We start from the raw sequence: 26,231 nt of genomic DNA, 5'->3' as shown, positions 1-26,231 counted from the left end.
TGTCCCTTAAAGGAATGGGGGAAGCTGTGTTCCAAAAAACCTTTAATTACAAGCACAGGCAGGCAGAATTTGGCCCGCGGGCCATAGTCTGTCAGTCCTTAAAGGAGCTGAAAATACTGGATTCAGTAAAATAAAAGACTTTCATATAGTTTCCACGTGCCACGAAAGAGTCTTCTTTCGATTTTTTTTTTTAACCACTTAAAACATATTTTAAAATTCTCAGCTTGTGGGCCATGAAAATAAGGCAGTGGGCCGCATCTGGCCCGCGGGTCGGAATTTGCTGGCCCCGGACCTAGACTGTGCCAGAACGCCCGACAATAAGCGAAGGTCCCCGGGTCCCCAAAACTCGGCCTTCCGGGAGCGGCGCAACCAACACTCGGCTCGCGCGCGCCTCCCGCCTACCAACCCTCCCAAGCGGCGCCCGCCTCCCTCCAAGCCCCGCCCTCCTTCGGGGCGATTGGTCGAGCCTCGCCCTCTTCCTCGCCGGGGAACGCCCCCGGTGACAGGCACTGCGGACAGCCAGTGGAGAGCTGCAGGGTCTTGCACCCCGCCCTCATCGCGCCCGTTGGAGGCGGGCCGTTGAGGGGGTGGGGCGTGGAGCCTGGTAACCGTTGCCGATAACAACGCCCCGCCCCGTCACGGCAGGCGGGCAGGCGGCGAGAGGCGGGCGGGCGCCGGGAGCCGGAGGAGGAGCGGCAGCCGCCGCCACCGCCGCCGCCATAGAGACTGTAGCCGTGGAGACTGTTACTTACCAACGGGGACCAACACGCAGCAGCCGCCACCGCCGCCGCGGGAGCCGTTGCCCGAACTCCCGGCCGGAACTCCAGGTGACCGATGCGACCGCCCCGGGCCCTGCCCGGCCGGGGAGTATGGGGGGCGGCGGGTATCCCGGTCGGGGAGCGGGCAGCGCAGTCCCTGCGGTTCACCCCAAACGTACGGGATGGCGCGCCCGCGGGACCTCCCTCCGCACCCCGAGTCCCGACAGCGCGGCTGAGTTTGGAGTGGCCGTGGTCCCCTTCTTCCTTTTAACCAAACTCGGGGAGCGGTGAGGACCCATCGGCTCACTTTTTACAAAACTTCCTGAGTTGGGGGCTCCAGGGGAACCGTCTTTCACTCTTACCCTCAAAATCCCCGGGTTGGGGGTGCCCCAGGAACCCCTCTCAAGCTTTTTACCCAAACTCTCTGAATGTGGGGCTCCTGGGGAACCTCTTCTCACTTTCGTTCCCCAAATCCTTAAGCTGGGGGTGCCCGAGGACCCCTCTCTCACTCTTCCCCTCAAACTCCCTGAATTGGGGGGCGCCTTAGCAGCGCGTTTCGAACTCTGACATTTAAACTCCCTGAATTGAAGGCGCCTGGGGGCTCCTCCTGTTTGCTCCCCAAATCTCTGAAATTCGGGCGCCCCTCGGACCTTTCTCTCACCCTTAAACTAAAATTCCTGAATTGAGAGGGCCTAAAAGATTCGTTCTCACCTTTACCCTCAAAGTCCTGAATTTGGGGTGTCCCGGGGATCATCGTTTTGACCCCATTCCCAAATACTGAATTTGAGGGCTTTCTGTAACCCCATCCTCACTTTTTAACCAAAGTCGGTGCGCTGGTCTAGGGGAAGAACCCTTCCCCTCCTCACTTTTTGACCACGAACTCCCCAAGAATCGGGCTTCCCAGAGACCCGTTTCTCACCTTTTCATCAAGAATCCTCGCGCTTAGGGCTCCTCGGATACTCCTCCGCTCTCTCCCTGGTAACCCCGTGTTCCCAAGTTTGGGGGATCCTGGATCCGCCAGTCCCTCCACGCCCCTCAGGAAGCGCCTACGCACCGCCGCAGCTCCCCTATTTGGACTGATCGCGAAGCAAGAAAAGTTTCACCGAAAGGGTTGTGGGTTTGTGGTTTTTTTTTTTTTTAATTTATTAATTTATTATTTTGTTTAAAGAGCCCAACCTGTGGGCCCAAACTGCTCGGTGGCATTTTCTCCGCGTGTTGTGGGAGTGCGCGGGTGTGTGTGTGTATGTGTGAATCCATCCCCCACCCCTGACCCCCGAAAACACGCCCCCCTCCAAATGCTCTTGATTCCTTTTCTTTTCCCTCTGGGACAAGCCGCGGCGCTCCCTCCAGGCTTCGTCCCTGTTGGTTTTTCTCGCTGCTGCGCTAAGAAAAGTTGCGTTTCCGATCCTAGTGGCTATTTCAAGGGCCCCCGGGGCCCAACTGCCCCTGCCATGCCGGCGGCTGCGGCGGGGGTGGTTCACCGTCCTAATTTTAACCTCCCGGTCGCCCCGCAGGAATGAGGGAGAAGGGCAGGATGTAGTGCACAAGTCCAGGGCTGCCTTTCCGCGGAGACCTCATTCCTGCTTCTGGTGTTTTAATTATGCACCGCCCCTCTCCCCCTCCCCCAACATGCAGTTATTTTCTTGCTTTGTGCATTGAACTGTCGGTGCAGACTGTCATGAGTTTTTCCCCCGTCCAATCAGCTTTATCTCTGCAAATCCAAAATAGCAAACCTGATAGAAGGCTCTCCATGTCAACTAAGACTTCCCCCCAAAATCAAAATAATGACAACGACAACAGAAAACATTAATAACAACAAAAACTTTTTTTTTTTGCCTGCATATATTGGCAGCACGTTTTTATCTTGTTGCTTCATAATCTGAAACATTATTTGTTTGCTCATATTGATATAAAGACCCTTACCCTGTGTGCCGGGGAGTACCAGAGGCTGGTCACCTTTCTCCCACTCCAGTTTAAAAACTTGAACTGACTCTAAAATAACCTTAGAAATGGTTACTCACCTACTCTGGCCAGAGAAAAAGAGTGTATGGTACCACCCCACCCCCCAGGAAAGGAATTTAATTTCCTTAATTACTGGTGCTAATTTTGCCAACAGGCTTGGTAGAGTATCCGGGGGGACTTGGTAGTCTTTTTTAAAAAAAGACAGAATTCTAATAATATATGATGGAAAAGATAACTGGTTCCGGGATCCTGTGATGTTCCAGCTGATGTGGGTCAGGAATGAATGCAGAAACAGTTTGCCCCTGTGGTAAAAGCAATATGAACTATTTGCCTCTCATCCCAGATAAACCTCTGAGATGCTCAAAAGGGGAGTCCAGGAGGAGAGGGGCAGAATTATTAATGACCCCCAGTAACAGAACAAGTCCTCTGAAATTCAGTTGATATCTGCTTTCTGGGTGCAGGCCACATATCACCTTAATATTCATCTTTAACCGTGTTTATCACTGAAGCACTGCCAGGCTGGAGTTATCCACCAGAAGTGCAGATGCTGGGAAATTGTTTATCTGGCTCTTATTCCTTAGATCTAATTTGTAGTTTCAGATTCGAGTTAAAATTAATTAATATTAATTGATATTTAATTAATTGAACTTTCATTAATAGTATATATAATTGAGTCAACATTTTAAATGTGCTTGTAGGATTTTTATAGTCACAGGTGGTGGTTTTGCTTGTAAAATTCCAGAGCCAGAAGGAACCATATCTTATAGTATATTTGGCTCTTTTTTTTTTTTAACATCTTTATTGGAGTATAATTGCTTTACAATGTGTTAGTTTCTGCTTTATAACAAAGTGAATCAGCTATACATATACATATATCCCCATATCTCTTTCGGCTCTTTTTAACTAATGCATGTTGACCACTTATTGAAATGACGTGCTCCTCTATACACACCTACTTATTTGTAAAATGTGAAACTTTTTTCAAAGCAAGGGAAGTTCTCAGAGAAACTGCCTCCCTTGTCAGGACCCTCACAGAACCCAAGATCAGCAAAGGACTTCTTTTTTTTTTTACATCTTTTTTGGAGTATAATTGCTTTACAATGGTGTGTTAGTTTCTGCTTTATAACAAAGTGAATCAGTTATACATATACATATGTTCCCATATCTCTTCCCTCTTGCGTCTCCCTCCCTCCCACCCTCCCTATCCCACCCCTCTGGGTGGTCACAAAGCACCGAGCTGATCTTCCTGTGCTTTGTGGCTGCTTCCCACTAGCTATCTATTTTACGTTTGGTAGTGTATATATGTCCATGCCACTCTCTCGCTTTGTCACAGCTTACCCTTCCCCCTCCCCATATCCTCGAGTCCATTCTCTAGTAGGTCTGTGTCTTTATTCCTGTCTTACCCCTAGGTTCTTCATGACATTTTTTTTTCTTAAATTCCATATATATGTGTTAGCATACGGTATTTGTCTTTCTCTTTCTGACTTACTTCACTCTGTATGACAGACTCTAGGTCCATCCACCTCATTACAAATAGCTCAATTTTGTTTCTTTTTATGGCTGAGTAATATTCCATTGTATATATGTGCCACATCTTCTTTATCCATTCATCTGATGATGGACACTTAGAGCAAAGGACTTCTTATAGGAAAAGACAAAAGAGAGGGAGAAGCTTAGGAGAGGAAGACCCAGAATTAAGGGGGTGGATGGGATAAAGAGTGGGGTCAGAGAATGGGGGGGCAGAGCCGTGGAGAGCTCACCCCATGGGCTGGCAGGCTGCAGCTGGTGAAGATGGTGATGCTGACAGGCAGCTTAAGGACAAGGGCTTAGTCCCCCAGTCTGCTCCTCTGAAGGCTCCGAGCTCCCTTAGTGAACATCAGCCGGCCCGTGGCTGCTCAGGCCAACACGTTGGAGTCGTCCTCCAGCCCTCTCTCTCTCAAGCCATCAGCAAAAAGGTAGAGACCTAGAATCTGACCACACCTCGTCACCTCCACCACCGCCAGCCCCTGGTCCGAACCACCGGCGCGTCTTGCCCAGATGATTCCAGCCTGTTCACCAGGGATCGTAACATGTCCTGTTGCGATCCTCAGATTGGATGAAGGGGTCAGGGGACAAAGGAAAGGAAAAATGCAAGTCCCAGCCCTGGATGCTGCTGATGTGGGCTCTAGGGCCCCACAGAGAAGGGGTTCATGTTTATTAGCTCTGTGACTCCAGGTAAGGTTTGGCATTGGTGAAAGAGAAAATCACTTATATGGTTTTGGTATTAGAAATAATGTTATAGGGAATTCCTTGGCGGTCCAGTGGTTAGGACTCTGCGCTTCCACTGCAGGGGACACAGGTTTGATCCCTGGTCAGGGAACTAAGATCCCGCAAGCTGTGCAGTGCGGCAAAAAGAAAAAAAAAGAGGAAATAATATTATAACTGTTTAGCCCAGGTCCTGGCACAGAATAGGTGTACAACGGAGTAGCTATTATTATTGTTGTTGTTATTTTTATTATTAGAACAAGCAAACAAGCAGTGTGGCCTGCCTGGGGTGATTTTTTAATTTTGGTTTCTTGACCACCAAATGCTGAGGAGACATTCAGTAAATACATCTTGCTCGATTGAGTGGGTGAGCCTTCCACTGTCTGTTTTAAGGTGGGAAATACCCTTCGATTGCACAGAAATTCTCTGGTACAGATATGGCACTCTGTAAGCGTTAAGTGCTGGGCAAAACCAAAAAACACAACCCAAAAAGTGTCTCAAAGTCCCACACCTTGGTTGGGGTATCGGTCCATCTGAAATCACTCCCAAAACATCACACTTCCAGACAGGTTTTGCCAAGCAGCCAGCTCTCCAGGCAGAACCTGCAGATGAGAAAACTTAAAAACTGGTTTTGCCTCTCCATTAGTGCTGGCTCTTAGGTGCCAGTCCTGTCGAAGTCAGGAAATCAGCCTCTTGGAGGTGAGAACAGTCCTGGTCTTCATGCCAGGATTTGACTGGAGCAGACAGCATGGCCTTGCTCCTTGCTACACCTCACTTCTTTTTTCCTGAAGTGCATTCCTATTTTATGATACATAGCTTTTATATGTTTTAAAGTATAGTTTCATGCCCTGGCAACCTCATTTTAAATTGTGGTCAATTCTATGAATTTACAAAAAATACAGTTGTCTTCCCAAGCCTATAGACGATACATACAGCAAGTGGATTTCAGATGCTGTGAATCAGATTATACCTCCTATAGTCCATGTTTAAAAATGAAAAAAAAAAATTCTAAAGCCATTAAAAATCTAGAACTTACATGTGATGGCCAATATAGTGATTATTTGTCATTTACTATGTAACAAAGCCCAGATATGCTATATATAGTAAACCTGTTTCTACTAAGATCTCTGCAGTTGAGTGTGTGTGTGTGTGTGTGTGTGTGTGTGTGTGTGTGTGTGTAAGAACTGGGCTACTCGTGTCCAGGGAAGTTCTTCAGGAGGTGACAGGTGAGCTGAGACTGTCATGATGAGAGGGAGAAGCCCTGTGCTGTTCAGAGGGAAGAGCCTTCCAGGTGGGGCGGGGTGGGGGCAGCAGGTGCAAAGGTTCTGCGGCAGGAGGAGTCAGCTGGGCCTGGTCGGAGCAGAGAAAGGCGGCTGTGTGGCTGATAACTGGTGAGCAAAAGGAGGAGAGGCACAGGGCCCCAGTGGCCACGGGGAGGACTCTGGCTGCTATTCTAAGTATAAATTAAGTTGTTAGGAGATTTCACCTCTGCCTGTAGCTGTCAGAGCCGTGGTGTCCAGTTGTTTGCTGGAAAACCTGCTTTCTGGACCTGCCATTTCTTCATCGCTCATTCATTCATTCATTCATTCCTTTCTGAGTCAAACACTATTCTATGAGGTTACAGAGACCAAAGACCAACTAGAGTGTGACAGTTGCAGAACGGGGATGGGCTAGAGGTCTCTCTAGGGCATGTGTGTGGCAGGCCGCTCGCCTGGAGGGGGCACAAAAGGTGTCCAAGAGGAGGCGGGCTGGAGCGGAGTCTTGATGTACAAGCAGACTGGTGGGGAGAGCCGTGGCGCGGCTGTATTTTCTGGAAGCTGAGTGCAGGGTACAGGGGAGATCAGGCCAGAGAGGAGAACAGGTGTCGGCACACACAGCCTGTTTTTGGAAGCAAAGTTTCACTAGAACACAGCCACGCTCGTTCACTTCCATACTGTCTCTGGCTGCCCTTTTTTTTTTTTTTTTTTTGCTGTATGTGGGCCTCTCACTGTTGTGGCCTCTCCCGTAGCGGAGCACAGGATCTGGACGCACAGGCTCAGCGGCCATGGCTCATGGGCCCAGCCACTCCGCGGCATGTGGGATCTTCCCAGACCGGGCCACGAACCTGTGTCCCCTGCAACGGCAGGCGGACTCTCAACCACTGCGCCACCAGGGAAGCCCCTGGCTGCCGTTTTGAGGCCACGGTGGGGTTGACTATTTGCGACTGACACAGAACGTGGACTGCGAAGCCTAAAATATTTACTGTCTGGGCTTTTACAGGAAAAGTTTGCCGACCCCTGGCTGGACGAGTGGGACTCGTCTGGTGCTGGGCTGAGAGGTTTGCTGGGGAAGCACTTTGTGATCAGATGGGATTTTGGTAGGTGTAGCAAAAGGTATGGCGTCTGGAGGATGGCAACGGAGAATTAACAGCTGCCATAGTCCAGGCCCAGGGCGATGGCGACCTGGCCGACTGCACCAGCCAGGGATGGTGCGTGGGGACAGAGCTGCAGGGTTCTGGGGGCTCTGAGGACCTGGTGACTCTCTTGGGACCAACGGCAGGGATGAGCCCAGGGCGATCCCTGCGTGTCTGATTTTGGGGATCAGGTAGAACAGGCCGCTTCAGTGAGTCAGGGATCCTGGGAGAAGCTAGTGGGGCGGAGAGGGGTAATGCGTTCAGGCGTGGGCTTGGCCAGCTTGAGATGCGCGGGGGCCAGCCGAGTGCGGGCAGTTTCCTGCCAGGCTGCTGGATTTCAGGATCTGGAGACAGCGGGGGACGGTGGGGGGGACGCGTAGTCCAGGCTGAAGGTCAGGATCTGTCAGCACATAATTGGTCATTTCAGTCGTGAAAATGGATGAGCTCACTCAGAGGCGGAGGGTGAGAAGGCCAGAGGTAGAACCATCATATTTCAAGGAGCAGGAAACCAACGAAGAGTCAGAGAAAAGTGGTTTTTTACAAAATGATGGCAAAATATAATAACATAAAATTTACCATTTTAACCAGTGTTAAGCGCACATCTCAGTGGCATTGAGGACATTCACATTGTTGTGCAACCATCCCCACTGTCCATCCCCAGAACTTTCTCATCTTCCCAAACTGAAACTCTGTCCCCATGAAACACTGACTCCCCAGCCCCTCCCCCAGCCCCCGGCCCCCACCATCTACTTCCCGTCTCTATGGATTTGACTTCTCGAGGGACCTCCTGTGAGTGGGATCAGACAGTATTCGTCCTTCTGTGTCTGGCTTATTTCACTGATGATCTCAAGTTTCATCCATGTTGTAGCAGGTGTCAGAATTCCCTTTCTTTTTAAAGCTGAATAATATTCCGTTGCGTGGATGGACCACATTTGTTTATCCTTTCACCCCTCGATGGATGTGTGGACTGCTTCCACACTTGGCTACTGTGAATCATGCTGGACAGAGAAGCTTTTGCAGCAATTCTTAGGTGAGGGGGGAACCTGGGAAAGGGCTCTGAGGCGGAGGGGGAAGTAACTCAAGGACTGAGCACCAGGGACAGTGAGGCCTGGTAGAGACCACAGTGATCATCAGATGGGGACAGTTCCCTGGCGGAAGCGGAAAGGACGCGTCCCCACAGAACGACAGGAGGCTTGGCTCCTGAGCGCCTGTCTCCTCGGAAAACTGTTGAAATCACACTAATGATACAGAAGCCCATTCCTGAAGTTGCAGCAACACTTAATTATGCTTATATTTTTAAAAGGCAAACTGTTTATCTTTTCGCAATAGTGCCGTGTTTCCAGGATATGTTTCTGTCCAAAAGGTGATCCGTGGGGTAAGGCCAGGGAAGCAATTTCCCGCCAGAATCACCAGCCCACAAAAATCCACCCCATCCAGGGAGAACCCAAAGAAAACACCACCTGGAGCTTTCCCACCTCGCCTGTCCTTCTCAGAACATGTACCGATGGAGCCTGCTTGGAGAAAAAATAAATTCGGAATTCCAGACCCACAGAAAACAGCTTGAAGGATGTGCTTTGATTTTGAAAAGAATTCTTCATTTTCTAGAAGAATTCACCATACTGGGGACCTCTTTATGTTTAGGGCCTCTTTATGTTTAGGGTTTCCATCTTCAGCAAGTATTTGTGGGCCCCAAATGTCAAACATCCGAGTTGCTTAGAATTAGTCGAATACTTAAGTGTATTCATAGATCGTCACATGGGGCGTTACAAGGGGAGAAGGTGATAGAGAAATTTTAAATTGTTAGCCACCATTGGCCATTGACATTCAGACTGGAAGTTAAAGCATAAAGTGGGTATAATTCCGGGGCTCATCAATTGTGTACATCATGGTACGGTGATACGGCCAACTCTTAAAATGACAAGCAGGCGTGAATAGAAGGTATTTCTGGAAGCCCTGTAACCACGGAATTCATCACTGGCCTGAGTCCACAGCTGACCGAGCCTTTGTCACCTGGCCTGTGCTCCCTAAGGAGACTCAGCGGGCACCGGAAGAGACTCACCGATGAGCAGTTTTCTAACTGAACAAACCACAGGGTGATGGAGTTAGAGGTGGTGGCCGGGCAGCGCTGTGGGGCCTCACCCAGATTCCGGGTAGGGAGCTCCTCGGGGCGCAGCCTCGCTCCTGTCTCTCTTCTAGCCCCAGTGGCCTGAGGAGCTCAGCCTTCCTCTCCTGTTCTAGAAGCAGGATTTCTCCAGCCTCTAGCTCTGCAGCGCCAGCACACTCAGAATCACTCCCAGATCCTGCGTGGGCCTGTGTGCCTTTGGCTCACGACGCTCACTTACCTCTTCATCTCCTCCCGGTCCACCCCGCCGTGGCTCTCCTGGGCTATGTCAGGGGGAGAGGATGGGCACATTCTCTCTGCTTTTTGTAGCCAAATGGATGGATGGGCCCCTCCCCTTCGTTGTAACCACGCCGTACTAGCTCGGCATTCAAGGCTCGTCTCGGACCAGCCCCATCTCCCTTTTCATTGACTGTCTTTCACGACTTCTCCAAATGGACTTGCCATGCCTTAAACAGGTCTTCTACTCGGGTCTCCCCTCGCTCTGAAATGTCATTTCTACTGACGAAAAACCTTAGCTCTTCTCCGATGCTCTTTCGCCAGGGACCCTTGAGATGATAATTGGTGAGCTAAGTGGGGAAACAGCAAACTAGGCCAGGTTTCTCCAGCACATCGCCATTGACTTTGGGGCCTGATCGTTCTTGGTGGGAGGGCGGGGGGGCCGTCCTGGGCCTCGTAGGAGGTTGAACACAGCATCCCAGGCCTCCACCTGCCGGGAGCGCCCACCCCTTGGCAAATGTCCCCTGGGGGGCAGAATCACCCCCTAGTTAGGGAGCCCAGGATTGATCAGCCAGAAGTGCCAGGGCACATAGAGTTCACATCCCAAGATGACATGGACGTGCCGTAGTGGTTTGCGTGTCTCATTTCCTGTTCTCGGTTGTGAGCTCCCGGGGCACAGGGACAGCTGTCCCTGCCTCACTTCCCATAGAGCTTTGTACTTCACACGTGAGTGAATCAAACACTTGAGTCCAGAGACCTCTTCAGAGGGCGAGGCCTACATGGAGTAACAAAGCAAAAATCACAAACCCCTTGTCCGATGTCTGCTAGCCATCAAAACTCCATGTTTTTGATTCAGCTTAGGTTACATTCTAGCCCTTTCAATACGTAGTTTTCCTTTACCAAATCCCCAGAGAAATTTTAATCAAAGATCCCTGCTGTTAACGGCCTCCCCTTTTGGCCCAGCCAAAATTGCAAGTCAAGATCTTCCAGAAAGCAGGGATCTTCCTGGGCACATGGAGTCTTACCACGCAACTACTGCCAGGTCCCAGAGCCAGGAGCCCTGTACCCGGTGGACAGTGTTAAATGCCTAATTCTGCGCCAAGCCGGTTGCAACGGCTCGATTCATATTTGCTTGCTTTGGGACTTTTCAGAGATTCCACTCTGTTAAAAAGTCGATTTGAAACCAACGTACTTATGTCTGTTAGATTTATTTCATCCACAAAACATGACACTCAGAGTTTGTGGCCTGAACGAATTCTCCTTTCTGCAGAGTGATAGGGCCACTTGTCACTGTTTGGAACCAGCTTTTGCAGCGGCTCTGGCCATTTGCGAAGGGTACCGTGTGCCAATAAAACTTCACTTAGGGACACTGAAATGTGAATTTCATATGTCATTTTCATGTGTTACACACACACACACACACACACACACAAAATATATATATTATTTTATTTTATTTTTTGCTGTACGCGGCCCTCTCACTGTTGTGGCCTCTCCCGTTGCGGAGCACAGGCTCTGGACGCGCAGGCTCAGCGGCCATGGCTCACGGGCCCAGCCGCTCCGCAGCATGTGGGATCATCCCGGACCAGGGCACGAACCCGTGTCCCCTGCATCGGCAGGCGGACTCTCAACCACTGCGCCACCAGGGAAGCCCCTGTCACAAAATATTTTGACTCTGATTTTTTTTCAACCATTAAAAAATGTAAAAATCATTCTTAGTTTGTGGACCGTACAAAACCAGGCAGCAGACTGGGCCGGACTTGGCCGCGCGCGTGGCCCGTGGTTTGCTGACCTCTGTCCTGTGATAGAGAATGGAGTCCAGGAGCGTTCACAGCCTGTTTTGCCAGAGAACCCCCGGTCCACAGCCTCTGCTTCTCCCGCCTCCCCACCCGCATGACACACACACCTTCCTGTGCACGGCGCCTGCTCTTGAACTGGCCCCCACCTCCCTGTCTACCCCCCACCCATGGGATGGTCCTGCTTGTCCCACAGCATCCAGGATGGGACCTTCCCAGGTTCCCCGCCCCAGGGTTTATGGTCCCAAGTTCCACCTGGAGTCCACACCTGTCACCTTTGCCACAGAAGGAGTTCTTTGTGTGTCTCCTTTTCTCTCTCACGCAGGGCAAGACCCCTGAGGACAGACCAGGTCTGTCTCTGTAGGGCACCAATTAGAGTAATTATTTGTTGAATTGACTCAAGTTCTTACTAGATCAAGATCTGACCGAGCTCTAAAATCATTTCGCTTACTCTCTAGTAAAATAGGGTCTCGTGAGAGATTTGCAGTTTCCCAGTTGGGTGGTTTATTCTAGGAGTCCCCTGAATCACGATTGTCCAGCAGAGACATAATGCGAGCTGCAAGTGTCATTTAAAATTTTCTAGTAGCCACGTGCTAAAAAGTAAAAACAGGTGAAATTTTGAACAGTATATTTTATTTAATCCAGTATCTCCAAAATATTGTTGTTTTTTTAACACGGCATCTATATGAAACAGTTTTTATTGAGGTAGTTCACGTCCTTCTTGGTGTGCAAAGTCTCTGAAATCCAGTGTGTAGTTTACACCCGTGGCGCGTCTGGGTTCGGACGGGCCACGTTTCACGAGCTCAGTATTGGGCACTGTGGGTAAAAGTGTTAAAATAAGGGCAGGCATCGCCTTTAGGTCATCCCTACTCTTTTTAATTTTTAAAGAAATTTTAGGGCTTCTCTCGTGGTGCAGTGGTTGAGAGTCCGCCTGCCGATGCAGGGGACACGGGTTCGTGCCCCGGTCCGGGAAGATCCCACATGCCGCGGAGCGGCTGGGCCCGTGAGCCATGGCCGCTGAGCCTGCGTGTCCGGAGCCTGTGCTCCGCAACGAGAGAGGCCACAACAGTGAGAGGCCTGCGTACCACAAAAAAAAAAAAAAAATTTTATACATCTTTATTGGAGTATAATTGCTTTACAATGGTGTGTTAGTTTCTGCTGTACAACAAAGTGAATCAGCCATATGTGTACATATATCCCCATATCCCCTCCCTGTTGCGTCTCCCTCCCACCCTCCCTATCCCACCCCTCTAGGTGATCACAAAGCATGGAGCTGATCTCCCTGTGCTATGCGGCTGCTTCCCACTAGCTATCTGTTTCACATGTGGTAGTGTATATATGTCCATGCGACTCTGTCACTTCGTCCCAGCTTACCCTTCCCCCTCCCTGTGTCCTCAAGTCCATTCTGTGCGTCTGCGTCTTTATTCCTGCCCTGCCCCTAGGGTCATCAGTACCATTTTGTTTTTAGATTCCATATATATGTGTTAGCATACGGTATTTGTTTTTCTCTTTCTGACTGACTTCACTGTAAGACAGACTCTAGGTCCATCCACCTCACTACAGATACCTCAGTTTCGCTTCTTTTTATGGCTGATCCCTACTCTTTTTAAAAGGCGACCACTATTTGAGCTCTTTACTGTGTTCAGTACTTCCTAGCCTCACAGTTTGAGGTCACTCAAAGGTCTGAGTAGCACAGGTCCTCCTGCCTCAGATGTTTGGCCTTTTCTAAAGTGATCATGACTGGACTTTGCAAACAAAACAGGTGTCCACTCTGGACCACTGGGCAGTTTGATCCCACAGTTCCCTGGGGACCATTTGGGGACTTTGAGATCCTTATGGGCAGTGCCCGGAAGTCTGCTTACTGCCTCTTTTCAATTAGGGAAGTCATATCTTTTCACTGTAGAAAAAGTTCAACTAGCACAAAAAAATAAAAAGGGAAAAGAGAGCCTCTGGCTTCCTCCTCTTCTTTCCTCCTGCCCCTTCCACCGCTGATAAAGTTCAGCGTGGATCCTTTGAGATATTTTGTGTGCAGATGAAACATCCTCACTGATACTTTCTTATTTTTTAATTGAAATGTAATTCACATATCATAAAGTTCACCCCTTTGTAAAGTGTACATTCCGTGGTTTTTAGTATAGTCACAAGGTCATGCAACCGTCACCACTATCTAGTTCCAGAACATTCCATCGCCCCAAAAAGAAACCCCGTCCCCGTTAGCAGTCACCCCCATGGCCCTCCCCAGCCCCTGGCAACCACGAATCCACTCTGTCTCTGTGGATTTGCCTGTTCTGGACGTTTCATATAAATGGGATCACTCACTCTGGCCTTTTGTGACTGGCTTCTTTTATTTAGTGTAATGTTTTCAAGGTTCATCCACGTTGTAGCATGTGTCAGTGCTTCATTCCTTTCACGTAGGCAAAAAAAGTGGATCATATTATTACCACTTTTCTGCAAAGTGCTCTTTTCATCTATTATTTAGTCTGTACCTTTCCTTATCACTCTGTGCATCTGCTGCATCTTTCTACATTGCCTGAGATTCCTCTGTATGGATGTGTCCTGAGGTATTTAATTAGCTCCTTATTAAGGGCATTTCAGCGTGCCAGTCCTTTACCCTTAACTCCTCGTCCCATTCATAGAACAGCAGGTTACAGACCTTTGGACAATCAGGTGAACACGTGTGTCCTCCCCCACCCCCGCCCCAGGAAAATGCACGATGACCGCGTCCACTGTATTCTGCCTCTGATTTTGGAGGTTCCGGAGCGCCTCACCCCCTCTCCCTGGACCAGCCCCTGTCAATTCTGCCCCACCCGTTTCACAGCCCACGTGTGGCTGACTCAGCCCCAGTCCGTCACCACAAGCTGGACCCAGGGCTGCGGGTGCCTCAGGGGGAGGCCCAGCCGCTCAGCCGGTTTGTGCTGACACAAGTTCACGCTTGTTGCCTTGACTCTGAGCTGAGGCCTGCGTGGCAACGGCATTTTCCCACCCCTTCCAGTTCCCTGTTGGTACGTGGTTTTCAACTGCTACCTTGATGCTCCATCAAAGCATACACTGGCTGTGGTCCCAGCAGAAGACCTGTCCCTCGGGGTCATCGCCCTCCAGTGCCGGCCAGGGGACCTGCTCCTGCTGCAGTGTATCCTCTTGAGCAGGGACCCCCTCACGCAGCCTCTAGATCCTGCTCTCCAGCCTCTGCCTCTCCATGTCGTTGACTTCTCATTGCTGTGCAGACTCTCCCTTTAACTCTACACAAACAATGTAAAACGAGAATTCCGACCAGGCAGAATAAAGTTATCCATCCCTAACCGAGGCGTTCCCCCCACTTTAAATTTAGTGGATCATATTGTTCTTTTTAACATCCTTGAAGACTTCTGAGACACTAACCTAATTTGGTTTTCCTTTATTAGTGTTTCATGAATATGGAATCTTCTCGAAACTGCCTGCTCCTTTATCCTCCAGTGGTGAGGTTCACTTGCGTGGGGCGGGCAGGAAGTCTTCACTTCTCTCAACTCCCCAACTGGGACATATTCTCCTTTCAGTTTCCTGATGGTGAGAAGCCTGCCCCTGGCTGTTCGCTCCTCAGTCCTTTCCCAAAATCAGTTCTGTTTACGGGACACGTCTGACCAAACATTGTGGCATTTTTAAAACAGGCTTTCTTACACCTTCCCGCACGTCACTGAGGTTTTCAAACAGAAGGTCTCTTTGGGATAGCATGTGAGGAGTATTTTTGTTGGTTAACCAAGTTTACTTCTGAAAACGTTATATAAAGAATTCCGACCTGGTCAGTTCTCAGGCCTAACCTCTCATTGTTTGGAGCAGTGCCGCGTTTCACTTCTTCTCAGGTAAAGAATATAGGAACGAGTTTAGCTTACGGAGCATCTGTTTTGCTTCTTGCCTGGCATCTGCCCACACTTGCTGGGTCATTTTCTTTTAACTGAGATAAAATTCACATAACATAAAATTCATTTTAAGGTACAATTCAGTGATTTTTAGGATAGTCACCATGTTGTGTAACCTTCATCACTGTCTAATTCTAGAACTTTTTCACCGCCCCCAAAACAAACCCTTTGCCCATTACCAGCCCCTCCCCGTTCCCCCTCCCCTCAACCCCTGGCCACTACTAATCTGCTTCCTGTCTCAGTAGATTTGCCTGTACTGGACGTTTCCTAAAATGGCATCATATAATCCGTGGCCCTTTGCGACAGGCTTCTTCCACTGAGCATCATGTGTTGAAGCTCACGGACGTTGTAGCGAGTGTCAGTGCTTCCTTCCCTTTTGTGGCTGAATAATATTCCATCGTATGCGTGGACCACAATTTGTTTATCCGTTCGTACACTGATGGACATTTGGGTTGTTTCTACTTTTTGGCTGTTACATTTAATGCTGCTGTGAATGTTTGTGGACAAGTTTTTGTGTGAACATAGATTTCTATTTCTCCTGGGTGCATACCTAGGAGTGGAGTTGCTGGGTCAAATGGTGACCAGCTTCTGGAGGAGTTGCCAAATGTTTTCCACGGCAGCCGCTCCGTTTTCCATTCCTACCAGCAGTGTAGGAGGGCTCCAATTTCTCCACATCTTCTTTTCCACTGTTTTCATTATAGCCAACCTAGTAGTTGTGAAACAGTATCTTGTTGTGGTTTTTAATTTCATTTTCCAAATGACTAATGATGTTTGAGCATCTTTTCATTGCCCACTTCTATACCTCCTTTGGAAAAATGTCTATTCAAAGGTGTCATCTTTTACGGTTTTCTTGCATCCACAAATTTCTCTTCCTTTGTGGAATACCCAAAGACCCTGAATCATAAAGATGGGGCGGGGCGTGCACCAGAGCTACGTGGTGGGAGGGGTAGAGGGGAGGGAGGGTCAGAAGCCACAGGACATGAGGGCTGTCCCCGCTCTCCCGCATGACACGTCTCCAGCTCTGGCTGTGGGCATGTCCTTTTCAGAGACTTCCCAACATCCTGCTTCCTCCGCTCAATGAGGGAGACTGGACGGGCTTGAGGGTGATCACCCTCGGAGTGTCCTTGACCCTCTGGACACTGATTTGGCATTTGACACCTGTCTTTTTATTTATCCAGAATTGTTTTAGCCTCTCTTAGAGACAAGAATGACTTCTTCCATTTTGAAGTGGTTGGAAAAAACCAACAAAAGGATAATATTTTGGAACACATGAAATTCACATTTCAGGGGCCATAAGTGAAGTGTTTTTGGCACGCTCATCCATGTATCGTCTGTGACAGTTTTCACCCTACGTTAGAGGGGCCGAGTAGTCTCAACAGAGAGCATCTAACCCTAAAATAGTTACTGTTGGGCCCTTTACAGAAAAAGTTAACCAGGGGCTGGTCTCACTCACAGTACTGGCTGTACTTGGCCAGCACTGGGTACAACATCGTGCGTGTATGAACACGGTGCTGCTTTGGAGGTGTGTGAACGCTTAGACTTGCCAGCAGCGTTTAACATTATTTTTCACTTCCTTTAAGGCGAAGGGGATAATATTTACTGTATTATCTCTTCCTGTTTGCTGTAATTAAAAAGAATCTTGGGGGCTTCCCTGGTGGGGCAGTGGTTAAGAATCCGCCTGCCAATGCAGGGGACGCAGGTTCAAGCCCTGGTCCGAGAAGATCCCACACGCCCTGGAGCAGCTAAGCCCGTGTGCCACAACTACTGAGCCTGTGCTGTAGAGCCTGCGAGCCACAACTACTGAAGCCCGCACGCCTAGAGCTCATGCTCTGCAATAAGAGAAACCACTGCAATGAGAAGCCTTCTCGCAGCAACGAAGACCCAACACAGCCAAGAATAAAATAAATAAATTTATTTAAAAACAGAAAAAAGAGTCTTGGTCTGGCTACATCCATCCTGCAGGCTGCATCCCCTTTCCTCCTTGTGTCTGTGAGGTGACGCTTTCCCCAGTCCCCAGCATCCTGGCCTTTCTCTCCGGGCAGCCTCCCTGTCTTCCAGGCCCTGGAGAGCCAGGCCGAGGTTTAGACCAACACTCAGGGTGGGCAGGTCCTCTGCCGTCAGGAAGCTTCGGTTCCTCTTCCTTCAGGTCTCCCACTTGTTGACACTCGGCCCCGATGGCTGTCACCCAAAGACTGGTCCCTCTCAGAGGGTCGCACCAGCTCTGGAATTTGGGGTGCAAATCATGGGGCCTAGGAGTGGTTTCTGAAATGAATTACTGCTTATGTGGGAGACCCAGCGTCTAAAACTGTTGCCTTTATGTTGGAACACACTCGAAGCAGTGACACGTAAGAAGTCAAAATGTGGAATGGCCAATCCAAAAAAAAAAAAATCATTGTTTAGAGATCAAAAAGCTAACTATTTGCGCATTTCAGCCCCTTCATGTAAAGCTAAAATCCCATTTTTGATGAATCCTGCATGACTTTGAAATCGTTTGTTGTAGCTGGAATCGCTGCTAGACCCCAAGGAGGAACTGGCTTCTCTGGGGTAAGAACGTAAGCGGAGTCACCTTGATGATCTGGCCGCGGGGCTGGTCAGTGCAGTCAGCTGCCTAAGATGGCAAATCGCGTATGTTTCTTTGGCTTGATTGGGGTGGATACAATTACAAGAAACAAAACACGATTTCGCTCTTCCCTTTATTTCCCACTGGCAGTGGTTTCTCTTTTAGGTTTCCTCAAGTCGGTGGCATTTCTGGGCTTGGCGGTCTGTGGGTTAATTATCACCAAGGTAGTCGTTGACGGGATAGCTAATCATCAGCAGAGTCCCCTCCTGGACTGTTCGAATCCCTAAATACGGATGGTGGCAAAGAAGACTAGCCGCCTCCTGACGGTGGCTTCCTGCTAGAGATGGGGCGGGCGGCTCACTCCCCTCCTGTGACCGGCTCTGCTGGCCCCACGTCGGGGTCCTCTGCAGATATTCCACGCCCTCCTCCAGGATGTAGATTCATTCTGTCACTTTCTTCTAAAGACCGCTCACCTGCCTGCATTATACAAGGCTTGTCTAACTGGAGTCCTCGAATCTGTGAACTGAAGTTAAAAAAAAAAAAAAGACATACAGCCCAGTGGTTCTTAACCATTATTCAGTCCAGACCTCTTTCAGTCTGCTGAAAGTGGGTCATTTCTCCCCAGAAGAACAGGCATAGACACATGCGCTCCCATTTGAATTTCATGGTCAATTTCAAGTTCACAGACTCCCCTCAAGTGCAACCCCTGGTGAATCCTCAGACCCAGTTACAGGATCCTGCTGTAGCCGTTTGAATAGGCATATTGCAGAGTTTAAACCACTTCGCAAGTATTCTCTAGGTTTTGAAAAATAGGAGGACAAAAATTAGGTCCAAATCGAACACTTTATAGTAAACAGAAAAGGCAGGGGTGTTCCTGTGGTGTTTGTTTCTCTGCACAGTGTTGTGCATCAGCCCCACCCAGATTCTGTATTGGGGGACTTCCCTGGCTGTCCAGTGGTTAGGAATCCACGCTTTCACTGACGAGAGCACGAGTTCGATCCCTGGTCCGGGAACTAAGATCCCAAAAGCTGCGTGGCGCAGCCCAAAGGGAAAAAGAAATATTCCGTATGGGAAGAATAGGAAGGAAATCCCCACTGAAAGCAGGAATAAGAGGTTTGCCCAGACATATCCATTAATATTGAAGAGGAAAAGCAGATTCGTCTAATTTATGTCAGCTTCTTTTACAAATTCACTTTTATGGTGCCCTTTCTGGCAAGATGAGACCCTCATGTGTTGTCACTTAGCTTTAATTACTGGGTTATAAAAATTTACTGCAAGCAGGGTGCCAAGACCATTCAATGGGGAAAGGGCAGGCTTTTCAACAAATGATGTCCACGTGCAAAAGAATGAAGTTGGACACTTCTCTGTCTTACACCAGGTACAGAGATTAACTCAAAATGAGTCAAAGATGTAAATGTAAGAGTTAAAACTATAAAACTCTTAGAAGAAAACATAGGGGGAAAATTTTTTTTAATTAATTAATTTATTTTTGGTTGCATTGGGTCTTTGTTGCTGCGCGTGCACGGGCTTTCTCTAGTTGCGCAAGCGGGGGCTACTCTTCATTGCAGTGCGCGGGCTTCTCACTGCGGTGGCTTCTCTTGTTGCGGAGCACGGGCTCTAGGCGCACAGGCTTCACTAGTTGTGGCACGTGGGATCGGTAGTTGTGGCTCGCGGGCTCTAGAGTGCGGGCTCAGTAGTTGTGGCGTGAGGCCCTTAGTTGCTCTGCGGCATGTGGGATCTTCCCGGACAAGGGCTCGAAGCTGTGTCCCCTGCGTTGGCAGGCAGATTCTAAACCACTGAGCCACCAGAGAAGCCCAGGGGGAAATCTTCATGACATTGGATTTGGCAGTGATTCCTTGGACGTGACACCAAAGGCAGAGGCAACCAAAGAAAAAAAAATAGATAAATGGGACATCATGAGAATTTTAAACTTTTGTACTTCAAAGGACATGATCAGAGTGAAAAGGCAATCTGTGGAACGGGAAAAAATGTTTGCAAATCATATATCTGATAAGGGGTTAAAATCCAGAACTAAGGGGTTAATATAAAGAACTCCTACAACTCAACAACAAACACACACTTAGGCCGATTAAGAAGTAGACAAATATCTGAATAGACATTTCTCCAAAGAGGACGTACAAATGGCTAATAAGCACATGGAAAGGTGCTTAACATGACTCATCGTTAAGAAATATAAATCAGAACCACAATGAGATACCAATTCACACCATTAGGGTGGCTACTGTTGAAAAAAAAGAAAATAGCAAGTACTGGCAACGATGTGGAGAAGTTGGAACTCTTGTGCATGACCAGCAGATGCAGCTGCTGCGGAAACACTATGGCTATTCCTAAAAAAATTAAACATGGAATTACCATATGATCCTGCGATTCCTCTTCTGGATAAATACCTAGAGACTTGGACAAAAATTTGTACACCCATGTTCACAGCAGCACTATTCACAGTAGCCCAGAGATGGAAACAACCCGAGTCCATTGAAAGATGACTGGATAAACAAAATATAGTCCATCCATACAATGGACTGTTATTCCGCCCTAAAAAGGAAGGACATTCTGACCCATTCTACAACATGGATGAACCTTGAGGACATGATGAACCTTATTTCTCTGCTCAGAGAAATAAGCCAGACACAGAAGGATAAATACTGTCTGATTCCACTTATGCGAGGTCCCCAGAGGAGCCAGAGCCACAGAGACAGGAAGTAGATGGTGGGGGCCAGGGGCTGGGGGAGGGGAACGGAGAGTCATTGTTTTCGTGGGGACAGAGTTTCAGTTTGGGAAGATGAGAAAGTTCTGGAGATGGAGGGTGGGGGCCTGGTGGCCCAACAGTGTGAAAGTATCAGTACTTAATGCCACTGAGCTGTGCACTTAAAAATGGTTAAAATGGTAAATTTTGTGATATATATTTGCCACAATTTAAAAAATAATAGTAAGTCTTTTACTCCACTTGTGTTTTGCAGCATTACACTAGAGGAGGCGTATTCTTTCACACTTGTGTCTCATACGTCTCACCTCTCCCGCTGAACCATAGGTCACAGTTTCAGTAAAGGCCCTGAAGATCCATCTTGTCTGTGGTCTTATACTAACTAGTGAATAATGTGGCCTTAACTCATTCCACGTCCACACCCTCTCTTGGGAAGATTATATTGATACTTCTGAGTCTATGGTCCTTCCCAGAAAGGAAAGCGGTGGGCGGGCGGGCAGACTGAGGACACGTCTGCTCACTCACAGGTGTTCCCTGCACCAAACCCAGAGGCCTCCTGGGGTGTTCTGGGCACGCGTGCTGGTGCACTAGGGGACCTGGGGCGAGAAGGGAATCATAAGTAACCTAAGCGAGAATGTCACAAAGGATAAGATAGGACTGATTTGTTCAGTCATGTGAGTGCCCATTTGAGAGCAGTTATTTTTATGGAACATGAAGATGAGTAAAAATGTTTTTCAAATTAAAAAAATGTTTAATTAAAAAAATGAGGAGGACCTGCTTCGTAAATGACCATCTAAAACAGCTCAGCAAACTACACCCAGGGGCCCAATCCGGCACGCCGCCTGATTTTTCAGTAGGCCCGGCAAGCTGAGAATATTTTCTGCATTTTCCAATGGTTGAAAACGGAGACTATTTTGTGACACATGCAAAGTATGTGAAAATGGAATTTCAGTGTTCAAAAATGAAGTTTTGTCGGAGCAGCTCCAGGGCCGGGACTAGGGTGAGGCAAGTGAGACAGTCACCTCGGGCACAAAATTCAAGGAGGGAGCAGCGCCAGAGAAAACTCAGCCATCAGCATAAACAGTATCTTAATGCAGTATTTTAAAAAATCAAAATCAATGTCAAAATAATCCACGATGAGCAAAATATCAAAATGTTAAAGACAGGGTCAGTATTGCCGGTTTCTTCCCTCTGCCCCAGGCTCCCGTAGGGCTGTGAATGCAGCCAGGCTCCTTCCTTGTGGAAGGTCCAGGGCAGTTTTCTAGAGTTGGTGACGGAGTGGAGTAGCCTCAGCGGAGAACTTGGGGCCCGTGAAACCAAAAACGTTTGTTCTCTGGCCCTTTATAGAAAGTTTGCCAACCCCTGATTGAAATCAGTTTACTCTATTGATCCTAACGGTGAGTAACTGTAACCAAACTACAGATTCAACGCCTTGTCCATTTCCTCTGTCTTAGGTGCCCTTTTAAAAAATGAGTGTACACTTGTAAAGTGTTTCATTTTTGGATAATGGTATTTATAAATCAGTAGAGACAATTAACACTGAATTCATAAGGAAGCTGATGCTTGTGAGCTGCGATGATTTACCTGCATTAAAATAGCAGGAGGACTCCCCTGATGGTCCAGTGGTTAAGACTCCACGCTCCCAACACAGCGGGCACGGGTTCGATCCCTGGTCGGGGAACTAAGATCGCGCGTGCTGCGTGGCTTGGCCAAAAGAAGATAGTAGAGGCCCTCACTTACTCTCATGTTAACTAAATACTTAGCTAGTCAACCCTCCATTTACTGGGGTGAATGTTACTTGGCTTCTTTATAAAATGGTATAAAGCCCAGCTTCCGTACCTGAGTCTTAAGAAGCTTGATTAGGAACTTAATGAAGCATTAATTATTTCTAAAATTTGAACTAGTAAATGCCATGGGAGCTTCTTCCCCCCTGGTTTTCCTACTTTCACTCCTTCTCCCGATGGTCTGAAAAGAGGGCTCTTTTAAGAACATAAGTGAGGTGATAGTGTGCCCCCACCTGGGGCTTCCCTCAGGAATTGGAATAGAACCGAGACTTCTGGCGGTGCCCGTGGGGTCTCTGCCAGCGTCTCCAGCCCCGCGGCTCTCCTCTGCCCCAGGGCCTTTGCACCTGCTACTCCCTGTGCGGGGCGGGGGGTGGGGTGGGGCGGGTGTGTGCTCACTCTGGCACCTCCCACATCTGTGGGAGATCACCTTGCGTATCTGGTGACTGGTTTCTTGTCTCAATCCCTTGCCCAAGGATGTTGGGGCCCCAAGCAGAGCTGTCATCACCTTTGAACGCTCCGTGCCTAAAACAATGTCTGGCACTCAGTAAATTCACTCTGTTCCTTTGGTTCATTCATAGTTTACATACAGTCAGGGTGCACCCCTCTATGAGTATTCACACATGCGTAGATTCTTGTAACTCCCACCCACCCAGAGGGCAGAGAGCAGTTCCAACACCCCAGCACGTTCTCTTGAGCTGCCCATCTGCAGCCAGACCCTCACCCCACTCCCCGCATGTCCCCTGGCCACCCCGCTCTGTCCCTGGCCCTGTAGTTTTGCCTTTTCCACAGTGTCACATAAGTGGTGGCACACAGCGTGTAGCTTCTGAGACTGGCTTTTCTCACTCAGTGTAATGCAACTGAGACGCAGCGTGCTGGTGTGTGTTTCAGGAGTTTGTTCTTTTACTGTGGAGTCCTGTTCCATTGTGTGAATGTACCACAGTTGGTTTATTCGGTACGTTTTTTTTTCTTTTGGCTGTGTTGGGACTTTGTTGCTGTGCGCGGACTTTCTTTAGTGAGGCAAGAAGGGGGCTGTGCTTCGTTGCGGTGCGCGGGCTTCTCATTGCGGTGGCTTCTCGTTGCGGAGCATGGGCTCTAGGTGCGTGGGCTTTAGTAGTTGTGGCTAGCGGGCTCTAGAGCGCAGGCTTCAGTAGCTGTGGCCCACGGGCTTAGATGCTCCGCAGCATGTGGGATCTTCCCGGACCACGGCTCGAACCCGTGTGCCCTGCATCGGCAGGTGGATTCTTAACCACTGCGCCACCAGGGGAGCCCGGTATGGTTTCTTTTTTTTTTTTTTTTTTTTTTTTTTGCGGTACGCAGGCCTCTCACCGCTGTGGCCCCTCCCATCGCGGAGCACAGGCTCCGGACGCGCAGGCTCAGCAGCCACGGCTCACGGGACCAGCCGCTCCGCGGCATGCGGGATCCTCCCAGACCGGGGCACAAACCCGCGTACCCCGCATTGGCAGGCGGACTCCCAACCACCGCGCCACCAGGGAAGCCCGATATGGTTTTCTATGTTCAATGTTGAATTAACATTAATGGCTCCGGTCATAAGAAGTGGCAGCGTACTGTAGACCAAGTGGGTTGAACAGTAGTGGTATTTCCTAAACAAACAGCATTCGCTAGGTACAGCCTGCAAATTTACAAGAACTGACTTGCCTTCAAGTGCTTACAAATGTATCACAATTTTTTTTTTTTTATGGTACGCGGGTCTCTCACTGTTGTGGCCTCTCCCGTTGTGGAGCACAGGCTCCGGACGCGCAGGCTCAGCGGCCATGGCTCACGGGACCCCCCGCTCCGTGGCATGTGGGGTCTTCCCGGACCGGGGCACGAACCCGTGTCCCCTGCATCAGCAGGCAGACTCTCAACCACTGAGCCACCAGGGAAGCCCCCATAATTTTTTTAACGATAAGTAAGTAATGCACAAATCAGGTTCCTATAAAGTCATCTGCAGAAGTTATTAACGACTGTAAGTTTCTGTTTCATTCTCCTATCTTCCTTGCCTCCAATAATACGATGTGTGTCCTTCTAGACCTTTTAAATGAATGTACCTATTTTATAGCATATATAGCTGCATTTTTTAACAGATTCTTTCTCAAATATTTGAGGGCCTTCTCTATGCAGGCACTGTATAGCTTGGAGATCTTTCTTGGAGAAAGTACCTCGTTTGTTTCAATGACATCATAGATTACAGAGAGGATGTACCACGATTTGTTTAATGATTTCCCTATTGACATTTAAGTTGGTTGCAGTTTTTTGTGGCTTCAAATAATGCCACCAGGGATATGTTGCCCATATGTCTTCTTTTATACCACTTTATTGAAATATATTTCATATACCGTCAAGTTGGCCCATTTAGAGTATACAGTTCAGTGGCTTTTGGTGTATCCAGAGAATGCAGCCATCACCACTAACTCCAGGACATTCCATCATGCCAAAAAGAAACCCGTGCCTGTGCCCATTAACAGTCACTCCCCAGACCCCCTCTCCCCCAGCCCCTGACAACTACTCACCCACTCTCTGTCTCTGTGGGTTTGCCTGTTCTGGACATTTCCCATCAAGGGAAGCACACACTGTGCGGTCTTTCACATCTGGCTTCTCTCGCTGAGCATCATGCTTTCAAGGTCCATACACATTGTAGTGAGTGTCAGTGCTTTGTTCTTCTTCATGGCTGAGTAATATTCCAGCCATGGATGGACCCCATCTTACTGAATCAGCTGACAGACAATTGAGTTGTTTCTTCTTTGAGGCTATGATGAATCATGCTGTTCTGCACAATGGTGAGCAGTGTTTGTGTGTCCGTGCACCTTTCTGGACACGTGTATTTCTGTAGGATAAATCCTGAGAGGGGGATAAAGAGACACTGCTTCCGGCTAGCTCTGCGTTCTCTGGCTGTGCAGGTTCACACATATCCTAGGTCTCGAGGGATGCTCAGAAGTCATTTTCTGCAGAGGCAGACCCTGCTCTCTGGTGAGAATCCCCCCCGCCCCCAGGCACCTGCGCTGCCTGGCTCTGCACCGCCTCTGGCACAGGCTTGTGGGGACACTGCAGGCGCCGTCACCTGTCTTTGAATTAGCCCTGGAGAAGCCACCCGTTTCAATGCAAATCACAGAAACTTGTGGCAAAGAAGGCAAAGCAAAAAGGATCTCCTTACGGGGAATTAAACTCCCCCGGAAGGATGATGCACTGCTCTGAGGTCTCATGCAAGGATGGGGTTTCTGAAAAGGGAAAGGGGGCCCATGATAAAATGTCATTTTATAACAGCAATCCAGCAGGGTTCATTTGGAAGGAGAGCTGCTGCGTTTGGCACGATGCTAGGAGAGAAACGAGTATGAAGTATTCGGTGAAAATGACGAACCCCACAAATATGCCCTGGAGTGATCACAGCACAGAGCACAAGGCGCTCCCTGAAGTGTTTATCTCACTCGTTTGTTTTGAAACCACAGATAGCAAAAGGCATAACTGCTTTGGGGGTTTCAGGTATTTAAACAGGCAAAAACCAGCAGCTGATCTTGGTTGCCTTAAAACGTAGTGAGTTGCACACTAATTAATACTTACTGAGCATCTGCTATGTGCTGGGCCAGCAAGTGAACCCCATGCTTTGTAGGCTTCATTTTTTAAATATTTATTTATTTATTTATTTATTTATTTTGGCTGTGCCGGGTCTTAGTTGCGGCATGTGGGATCCTCAGTTGCAGCATGCATGTAGGATCTAGTTCCCCGACCAGGGATGGAACCCAGGCCCCCTGCATTGGGAGTACGAGGTCTTACCCACTGGACCACCA

General features: G+C 48.8%; 1 protein-coding gene across 1 annotated transcript in view; it reads left to right on the top strand.

The window, feature by feature from the left end:
• Positions 1–653: 653 nt before the first annotated feature.
• Positions 654–26,231, top strand: part of RFX2 (regulatory factor X2) — a 99,502-nt gene continuing 73,924 nt past the window's right edge. The window contains exon 1 of the mRNA XM_060007554.1: positions 654–827. The gene's annotated coding sequence lies outside the window, so the exon portion shown is untranslated. The remainder of the gene's footprint in view (positions 828–26,231) is intronic.

Source organism: Delphinus delphis, chromosome 3 (genome assembly GCF_949987515.2).
Source record: "Delphinus delphis chromosome 3, mDelDel1.2, whole genome shotgun sequence".
Classification (NCBI taxonomy): domain Eukaryota; kingdom Metazoa; phylum Chordata; class Mammalia; order Artiodactyla; family Delphinidae; genus Delphinus; species Delphinus delphis.
The sequence above is the reverse complement of the archived record's forward strand: the minus strand, read 5'-3'. Positions and strand labels throughout refer to the sequence as shown.